The following is a 10135-nucleotide window of genomic DNA, read 5'->3' as shown; positions in this document are numbered from 1 at the left end:
TGATGATATCCTTTTTTCCTACTTCCTTTGTATTTGGAATCCAGCCTAAAAGAGCCCTTAGTGGGGGGTCCAACTAAAGTAGCCAATATGAGTGCTTATCTATCCTCCCTTGCAAATAGCCATGAGCATCCACTAGTAGCCTCAACCACTAGTTAAACAAACCAAGAAGTGTTGACTATTGTTTATATTGTTAAATCTATGGCCCAAGAGAAAGTCACCTATTCCCCCCTCTCTCTAGTTTCCAGGAGAATACCTCATAGTAGGCCCAGAACCCAGACTGCCTAGTATAGGACCCAGAGGAGCCAGGGCCATTGGTAGCAGCATGAATTTCATGGTCGCAGGGGTTGCTCAGGATGATGGTGAGTTCATAGGCTGGGAATCCAACTATGAGCTTCTCAGCTGGGGGCCCATTGTCCTTCTAGTAGTTCTTGGCATAATCCTGCAATGGCAGGCAGGTTAGCTAGAAGCCTGATCCAGTTGATGGTCTAGTAATTAGGTATTTATTAAGCTTTTTTTGTTACAGTTATACCTGCTGTACAAAGTATTTGCAATGTATTTTAGAGCATCATTGATATATCTCTGTTGAAGTAGTATGTCTCTATCTCAACAAACTTCTTTTAATAAAATACCAATATATAGGCTTTAGATATAACCTTCCCATCAAAAATATATGAGAGAAGGATTAAGGGTTTTTTTTTCATGATTCTTCTGGTATGATCCAGTGGTGAATGGCTGAAATTCTGTATGGCGTACATGTGCAAGAAATTAGAATATTAGAAAATAGACAAAGCAGAAAGGGAACAGAAAGAGGGGAATGGTGGGAGAAACATTCTGTAATTTATGGAAAAATGAGTAATTGTACTTCATTTTCTTTTTTAAAAAAAGCGCTGATTGTTAATCTTGTTTCCTATCTGATAAAATTTTCAGTACAGTATTAATTAGTTGGTGAATTTTTAGTAAGTGGGAACTAGTTAATTAATTGTAACAGCTTAAATTCCCATTTAAGAAAATTACTAAATTTATGATACCTTTTGTCCCTGAATCTCCATGTGATTTACAACATCATCTCTGGTCCGCATTTTGGTATGTGCAGGGACTCACCCCACTGAGGTTGGCATTGCTGTTAGTGTCAGCTGGGTATTTGTAGAGACAGCTGTTCTATCCAGTGTAGCCCTCCCAGGGACCTGAAGGTCATGAGTCATGACATGGATATAGTCCAGTGAGGTAAAGGATTTAAAAACATTTCTGACTGTCATTTTCCACTCTTATGCAGACAAAAGATAAGACTTCCAAAACCTCCTAAACAAGGTCCCTGAACAGCAGGCAGACTAAGGATGAGTGTCTCTTGCACAAATGATACACAGAGGAGGTATAGGGCGTGTTATCACTCACTGGGACAGGTGGGGGAATCTCATAGCCAGACTGGATGTTGGGGATGCCAGCAACTCCTGTGGCAGTGACCATCAGCTTGGGCATGTTGATTTACTTGGCCTTCTGTTCAAAAGCTTCACACATTTCCTATACACGAGTAGAAAAAAGTCTATGAATATCAACTCTAAGTTGACTTCCATTCCTACTTTTTGAATTATGTTAATCTCTCCCATCCTTCATTCTTCAGCATCCTCACTGGAATAGAGTCTCCAGATCCTTCATCTCCAACTGAGATTGTAAGGATTTAGATTTCTATGTGGCCTCAGTGATCTTTCATAGGAGACTGGCTGTGTGCTTTCCGGTCAAAATAATATGGAACAGTTCACCTGCACCAGGATAGTGAAGAGATGCTTGTTCTAAGGAGTGCTCCCACAAGAGCCAGGGTACTTCCAAAGTCCAGCTCATCAAACTCATACTGGCGCAGGAATTTAGTGACTGAAGCAATGGAAGTCCAGTGGTTCTCAGGACTGGAAACCATGGCAGTGAAACTAAGAGAGACCCAAAGAAAGCAGTGTGAGAACTTAGTGGTCCCAACACCTTGCAGTAAAATCAACGTAGGAAGTCATCTTGGGACTTACCTGGTTGTCCAGTGGGTAAGACTCTGCACTCCCAGTGCAGGGGGCCCAGATTTGATCCATGGTCGGGAAACTAGATCCTGCATGCATGCCGCAACTAAGAGTCCACATGCCACAACTAAGAGTCCGCATGCCACAACTAAGATTCCACATGCCACAGCTAAAAGAACCCAGTGGTCCAGTGGTTAAGACTCTGCCTTGCAATGCAAGGGGTGCAGGTTCAATCCCTGGTCAGGGAACTAAGCTCCCACTTGCCACACAGTGTGGCCAAAAATTTAAAAATAATAATAAAAAATAAATAAATAAACAACAACAACAAAAAAGACTCAGTAAGATGACAGATTTGAAAATGCTTTAACAAAGCAGAAGATACCATGTATATGCCTTGCCATATTATTTTTATTGTTAACATTTTTTTTTTGCATTTTGATTTTTTTAATCATTTTTTAAAATTGAAGTATAGTTGGTTTACTATGTTGTGTTAATTTCAGGTGTACAGCAAAGTGATTCAGTTATACATATATATATTCTTTTTCAGATTCTTTTGCATTATAGGATCTTACAAGATCTTGAATATATTTCCCTGTGCTATACAGTAGTTCCTTGTTGTTTATCTATTTTATACGTAGTGGTGTGTATATGTTAACTTTTTTTTTTTTTTGGCCATGCTGAAGGGCATGTGGGATCTTAGTTCCCAACCAGGGATCGAACCCACGCCCCCTACATTGGAAGCGTGTAGTCTTAACCACTGGACCACCAGGGAAGTCCCTAATATTTATTTTTAAGACCACTAGCTAGTCAGTTTCAGCTTTAGGATTTTTAGATCAATGATCCTAATCCTTTAAACTTGGTTAAGGAATTTCGAACTCTATTTAAAAATTAATTAATATTCTTTGCTTGAAGTAGAAGGACAGAGAGCTGTGCTGAGTTTCTAAATTATGAAGAAACAAAAAAGAACAATAGGGGGGTCCATCCCAAGAGGAATACATACTTATCTCATCTGTCAGCACTGGGAGCAGAGCTTAAAGCAACAGAGAGCAGCTGGAGGAACACATCTGTGAACAGAGCAGCTTTTGTAAACTGTTGCTTCACTTGCAGTAGAAAACGTTTCTATCTTTTACTTCTTGAGTTCTTTTAATATCCTCTGTAGACTCCCAACCTACTGATGCTGATAAAGTCTCAGAATTTCTACTGGAAGCTCCTCTCCTCCCACCCACAATACCATTAAAGTGCCATGAGCCATTGGCTTGATGAAGGGAGGGAGACAGCAGGGCAGTAGGATACCTCTCACCAGGGAAGGAACTGTGTCCCTGTACTTTTTGTCAAAAGCAATCAATTCAGGTGATTTGGTTTGAATTTGAAGATAAGAAAGTTTTAAAGAGGCAAAAAACAAGAGGGAGAGAGTGGCTCACAGGCACAGAGTTGTGGTGGTTCCTGACCAGTGAGACGGCTGAGCTGGGTCATTTGCCTCAGTGTAGAGGCTCCCTCATCCAACCTGCCTTTCTTACCCTCTTCCTCCTCTCTCTTGATTTATCAGATTTTCCTTTACCGTGATCGCCTCTAAAGTGAATGGTTTTGTTTTTTGGTTTTTGGTTTTTTTTAAAAAGTGAATGTTGATGTTGGTAATGCTAACAAAGCTCAAGCCCATTTAAGAACTCATTATCGACAGTGAAACCATGTTATTTGATTTCACTTTACTAGAACAAAAGATTGGACTCAAGCCCAGGAACCATATTAATAAGCTCTATTAAGGAATAACTTACATAATTCAAGATGGTTCATGTACAGTGGGCTACAATCTGTTTGGAGAGTGAAGCAACTAATTGGCTATGTCACACACACTCTCTTTGACAGGCGGAAGCATTAACTAACTTTGCTTTTATTTATTGTTTGAATTCATTCATTTATTGTAAGAACAAAGGTCCCTCCTTAAGCAAAGGCATAGAGAGGAGTAACCTACTCCGGTTTTTTGCCCTCCAATTCTTACCTATTTTCTTCCTATTCCTTTTCCTGTTTCTAGTCCTCCTACTTTGTCCCAAACATCTACCCCTCAAGTGGCCCTAGCTTGTTTCCACTCTGCTCAAGCTCCCTCCCACTGTGATACTTCCCTGGGTTCAGCCTTCCTCAGCTGCCCACAGCCTAAGCTGCCTCACCACCAGACCCTGAGCCTAAAGGTGCCACTTTCCAGGTGGTTATTTCCCCCAGGCCAGCATCTCTTCCTATTGCCCATATTTCTGTGAATGTTTCCAACATTCTGCTCACCATGGCTCTCACCACAATATCCCTTCTGAATCATCTCTCTACTCTCCACAACCCATTGGTTACTGAGCTCGATAGCACTCCTCTCTTTGGGCCCAGAGGGTCCCCTCTCCTCAGTACCCTCCATTCCACTCTCCACCACCACTGCTCTCAGAGCTTATCATCTGTGACGGTTTACAGACATATCTCAGAGATATTGTGGAATCAGTTCCAGACCACTGTAATAAAGCAAATATTACAATAAAGCAAGTTACACAAATTTTTTGGTTTCCCAGTGCATATAAAAGTTATGTTTACACTATACTGTAGTCTATCAAGTGTGCAATAACATGATGTCTAAAAAAATGTGCATAACATAATTTTAAAATAGTTTATTGCAAAAAAAAAAAAACCTAACCATCATCTGAGCTTTCAGAGAGTCTTAATCTTCGTGCTGGTGGAGGGTCTTGCCGCGATGTTGATGGCTGCTGACGGGTCAGGGTGGTGGTTGCTGAAGGCTGGGATGGCTGTGGCAATTTCTTAAAGTAAGAAAACAATGAAGTTTGCTGCATCAATTGACTCTTCCTTTCATGAATGATTTCTCTGTAGCAAGCATTGCTGTTTGATAGCATTTTACACACAGTAGGACTTCTTTCAAAATTGGAGTCAATCCTGTCAAATCCTGCCACTGCTTTATCAACTAAGTTTATGTAATATTCTAAATCCTTTGTTGTCATTTCAACAACCTTCAAAGCACCTTCACCGAGGGTAGATTCCATCTCAAGAAATCACTTTCCTTGCTCATCCAAAAGAAGCAACTTCTCATCCATTCATGTTTTATCATGAGGTTACAGCAATTCAGTCACATCTTCAGGCTCCACTTCTAATTCCAGTTCTCTTCCTATTTCTACAACATCTGCACTTACTTTCTCCACTGAAGTCTTGAACCCCTCAAAGTCATCCATGAGGGTTGAAATCAACTTCTTCTAAACTCCTGTTAATGTTGATATTTTGACCTCTTCCTATGAATCATGAATGTTCTTAATGGCATCTAGAAAGTTGAATGCTTTCCAGAAGGTTTTCAATTTACTTTGCTCAAATTCATCAGAAGAATCACTATCTATGGCAGCCATAGCCTTTAAAAATGTATTTTTTGAATAACAAGTTGAAATTTCTCCTTGATCCATGGGCTACAGAATGGATGCTGTGTTAGTGGGCATGAAAACAACATTATCAGGAATAAGACAAGGTTGCCCACTCTCACCACTATTATTCAACATAGTTTTGGAAGTTTTTGCCACAGCAATCAGAGAAGAAAAAGAAATAAAAGGAATACAAATTGGAAAAGAAGAAGTAAAGCTGTCACTGTTTGCAGATGACATGATACTATACATAGAGAATCCTAAAGATGCTATCAGAAAACTACTAGAGCTAATCAATGAATTTGGTAAACTAGCAGGATACAAAATTAATGCACAGAAATCTCTTGCATCCCTCTACACTAATGATGAAAAATCTGAAAGTGAAATTAAGAAAACACTCCCATTTACCATTGCAACAAAAAGAATAAAATACCTAGCAATAAACCTCCCTAAGGAGACAAAAGACCTATATGCAGAAAATTATAAGACACCGATGAAAGAAATTAAACATGATACAAACAGATGGAGAGATATACCATGTTCTTGGACTGGAAGAATCAACATTGTGAAAAGGACTATACTAACTAAAGCAATCTACAGATTCAATGCAATCCCTTTCAAACTACCACTGGCATTTTTCACAGAACTAGAACAAAAGATTTCACAATTTGTATGGAAACACAAAAGACCCCAAATAGCCAAAGCAATCTTGAGAAAGAATAACAGAGCTGGAGGAATCAGGCTACTTGACTTCAGACTATACTACAAAGCTACAGTAATCAAGACAGTATGGTACTGGTCCAAAAACAGAAATATAGATCAATGGAACAGGATAGAAAGCCCAGAGATAAACCCACACACATATGGTCACCTTATCTTTGATAAAGGAAGCAAGAATATACAGTGGAGAAAAGACAGCCTCTTCAATAAATGGTGCTGGGAAAACTGGACAGCTGCATGTAAAAGAATGAAATTAGAACACTCCCAAACACCATACACAAAAATAAACTCAAAATGGATTAAAGACCTAAATGTAAAACCGGACACTATCAAACTCTTAGAAGAAAACATAGGCAGAACACTCTATGACATAAATCACAGCAAGCTCTTTTTTGATCCACCTCCTAGAGAAATGGAAATAAAAATAAAAATAAACAAATGGGACCTAATGAAACTTAAAAGCTTTTGCACAACAAAGGAAACCATAAACAAGATGAAAAGACAACCCTCAGAATGGGAGAAAATATTTGCAAATGAAGCAACTGACAAAGGATTAATCTCCAAAATTTACAAGCAGCTCATGCAGCTCAATATCAAAAAGACAACCCAATCCAAAAATGGGCAGAAGACCTAAATAGACATTTCTCCAAAGAAGATATACAGACAGGGCAATGGGGAGAAGACCTAAATAGACATTTCTCCAAAGAAGATATACAGATGGCCAACAAACACATGAAAAAATGCTCAACATCATTAAGCATTAGAGAAATGCAAATCAAAACTACAATGAGATATCATCTCACACCAGTCAGAATGGCCATCATCAAAAAATCTACAAACAATAAATGCTGGAGATGGTGTGGAGAAAAGGGAACCCTCTTGCACTGTTGGTGGGAATGTAAATTCATACAGCCACTATGGAGAACAGTATGGAGGTTCCTTAAAAAGCTAAAAATAGAACTATCATATGACCCAGAAATCCCACTACTGGCCATATACCTTGAGAAAACTATAATTCAAAAAGAGTCATGTACCACAATGTTCATTGCAACACTATTTACAATAACCAGGACATGAAAGCAACCTAAGTGTCCATCAACAGATGAATGGATAAAGAAGATGTGGCACATGTATACAATGGAATATTACTCAGCCATAAAAAAGGAACGAAATTGAGTTATTTGTAGTGAGGTGGATGGACCTAGAGTCTGTCATACAGAGTGAAGTAAGTCAGAAAGAGAAAAACAAATACCGTATACTAACACATATATATGGAATAAAAAAAAATGGTTCTGATGAACCTAGGGGCAGGACAGGAATAAAGACGCAGATGTAGAGAATGGACTTGAGGACATGGGGAGGGGGAAGGGTAAGCTGAGATGTAGTGAGAGAGTGGCATGGACATATATACACTGCCAAATATAAAATTGATAGCTAGTTGGAAGCAGCTGCATAGCACAGGGAGATCAGCTCGGTGCTTTGTGACCACCTAGAGGGGTGGGATAGGGAGGATGGGAGGGAGACTCAAGAGCGAGGGGATATGGGGATATATATATACATATAGCTGATTCACTTTGTTATGCAGCAGAAACTAACACAACATTGTAAAGCAGTTATACTCCAATAAAGATGTTAAATAATTTTTTAAAATAAAAAAAAAATCACTGATCACAGATTACCATAACAAATACAATAACAATGAAAAAGTTTGAAATATTGGGAGAATTTTTAAAATGTAAGACAGAGACCCAATGTAAAAGAATGTTATTGGAAAAATGGTTCCAATAGACTTGTTCAACACAGAGTTGCCACAAACTTCCAATTTGTAAAAAATGCAGTATCTGCAAAGTGAAATAAAACAAAGTGCAATAAAATAAGGTATAAGTCTTCTGTAGCCTCATTTTCCTTTTAAATGTAGTCTATATATAGCCCCAATTCCCTGGGCCTGAGAGGGGGGCTTTAATGGCTCCTATTGTCTCATAAAGAGAGTCTTTTCTTCTTCACCTGTCAACAAGACTCCACAATCTGGACTGAACTCACATTTCTAGCCTTGCCTCCTGCTTGCCCCTCAGTATACACCTTGGGTATTAAATTATACTCTTCCCCATTATGAGATCCAAACCAGTCTCATCTCTATGCTTTTTCTGAAGCCATTCCCTCTGTCTAGAATTTAGAATATATTCCTCCTGTATCCATTGCCATCATTAAAGGCCCAGCTCAATTGCTTTCTGCCATGATACCTTCCCCAATCATCACAGCTGGAAGTGAGCACCTTCTTCATCTTTGCTCCCTGGCATTTTATTTGCACCTTTCAGATAACTCATTGCTTATTTTATGGACCATTTGGGAAGAAGTGTGGAACTAGTAGAAGGGCCACACAGATTGAAGTTCATATCCTTTCTACCACTTCTTAGATGTGGGAAATTTGGAAAATTCCTTAATCTCAGTTTCCTAGTTTGTAAAAGTGGGACATAAATGCTTACTTTTCAAAGCAGTTCTCAGCATTAAACAAAATATATGTAAAGAATCAAGTGCACAATGAGCACTCCACAAATGATAATTGTCATTATAGAATATTGCACATGTGCCTTATCTTCCTTGCTTGACTTAATGCTCCTTAACAACACCAACCAAACCAATGTTGCTTCCCATGTCACACTTAAAATCTACTTCCTATGCAAAATAGGCCCCATGGATAAACGTTCACTGAATACCAAATGAATTAATTTTAGTACAAGTAACTATTATGCATATTTTATATACAAGAAGTGGCTGGCACAAGGGCATACTTTTGGGTAAGGATGTTCTGATTTCTTTCAAATCACATCCTGTAGAAGGCTGTCCAGACATACCCCCTGTCTTAGTACAAGCACTAGGAAATGCAGGATGGATTTTAGCTGAGTCTTTTTGCAGTCTGAGAAGGGTTGTTGTAAAACTCGTAGCCGTAAGAATGAGGCACTGAGGTAGTGTGCACACCAGGTACACCTGGATGAAAGGTAAGTATGGTTTCTCTCATCTTGTATTCCAGCCCTCCCAGATCATCATTAGTTCCTGTCTCCTGAGCTATGTTTCAGAATGCTCAAAGCATTCCTCTCCCTTAAAAGTAAAACAGGTTAGCTAGGGAGTTCTAGCAGTGTAGCATATGAAGCACTTTGCTGGTGCCTGTGGGTCTGGACTCAGTCCTATCTCTGATTTGTTTTGGGTTTCCAATCTGTAGAATGCATTGACGTCCTGATCCTGTTCTTACTGCCAGATCTTAAGGCTCTCAGGTGAGTTTAAGAAAGTTCACAACCATCTGTGCTAGTTCAGCTGGTTTCTTTGAAAGTCTCCCAACCCTATTGTGGGCTCCTGGAAAGCCCTACATGGCTATTACTATTCCTTTGTTCTGGCCTCTTTTTCAACAGTAAGGACAGACCCCAGCCTATGATTCTAGAGCAGCAGTATGCTGCCCATTCCTCTCAAAGGACAGTAAGGACTGGGATTACAGCAGTGATGGGGGCAGGGTGAGGGAGGAGAGTGAGAGGCAGATACAACACTTAACCCAAGTCCAGGGTGTAATGGATGAGAAAACGTCCTGGACTTGGAAGTCAGAAGTCTAGTGCGAGCTCTACCACTAATAAGCTGAGGGGCTTGGGAAAGTCACTTAATCTCTCTGGCTTCCTATCTCATGTATTAGTAGCAAATGATTTCCAGAAGCAGATTAACATGCTATTACTCTCTCTTTCCCCTGTGCCTTCACACCTGATGCTAGAATATCTAACAACACTTTTGAATAGAATAAATGTCCAGATTCTCAAATTTCCTATGTACTCTCTGCTAGAATTTATCTGCCTGAAAACTAGTCTACAGTCTGAAGATTTTCCTTCCTTGCTTCCCTTTTCACAATTGTTATTCTCTTCAATGGGGAGAGAAAACAATATAAATCATGCAGGTCTTAAAAGATTGTAGGTTTAGCTCTTTCTCTTCAGTGAGGCAGCCAATAAGAAGATGTAGAGATGCAGATCTTTGTGAGACCTTGATGGGGTCTTT

At 39.4% G+C, this 10135-nt stretch overlaps 1 pseudogene; it reads right to left on the bottom strand.

The window, feature by feature from the left end:
- Positions 1-214: 214 nt before the first annotated feature.
- On the bottom strand, positions 215-1909 carry LOC118900957 (annotated as a pseudogene).
- Between the last annotated feature and the right edge of the window lie 8226 nt (positions 1910-10135).

This window comes from Balaenoptera musculus, chromosome 1 (assembly GCF_009873245.2).
Source record: "Balaenoptera musculus isolate JJ_BM4_2016_0621 chromosome 1, mBalMus1.pri.v3, whole genome shotgun sequence".
NCBI lineage: Eukaryota > Metazoa > Chordata > Mammalia > Artiodactyla > Balaenopteridae > Balaenoptera > Balaenoptera musculus.
Note: the sequence above shows the minus strand (reverse complement) of the source record. Positions and strands in the feature narration are given on the sequence as shown.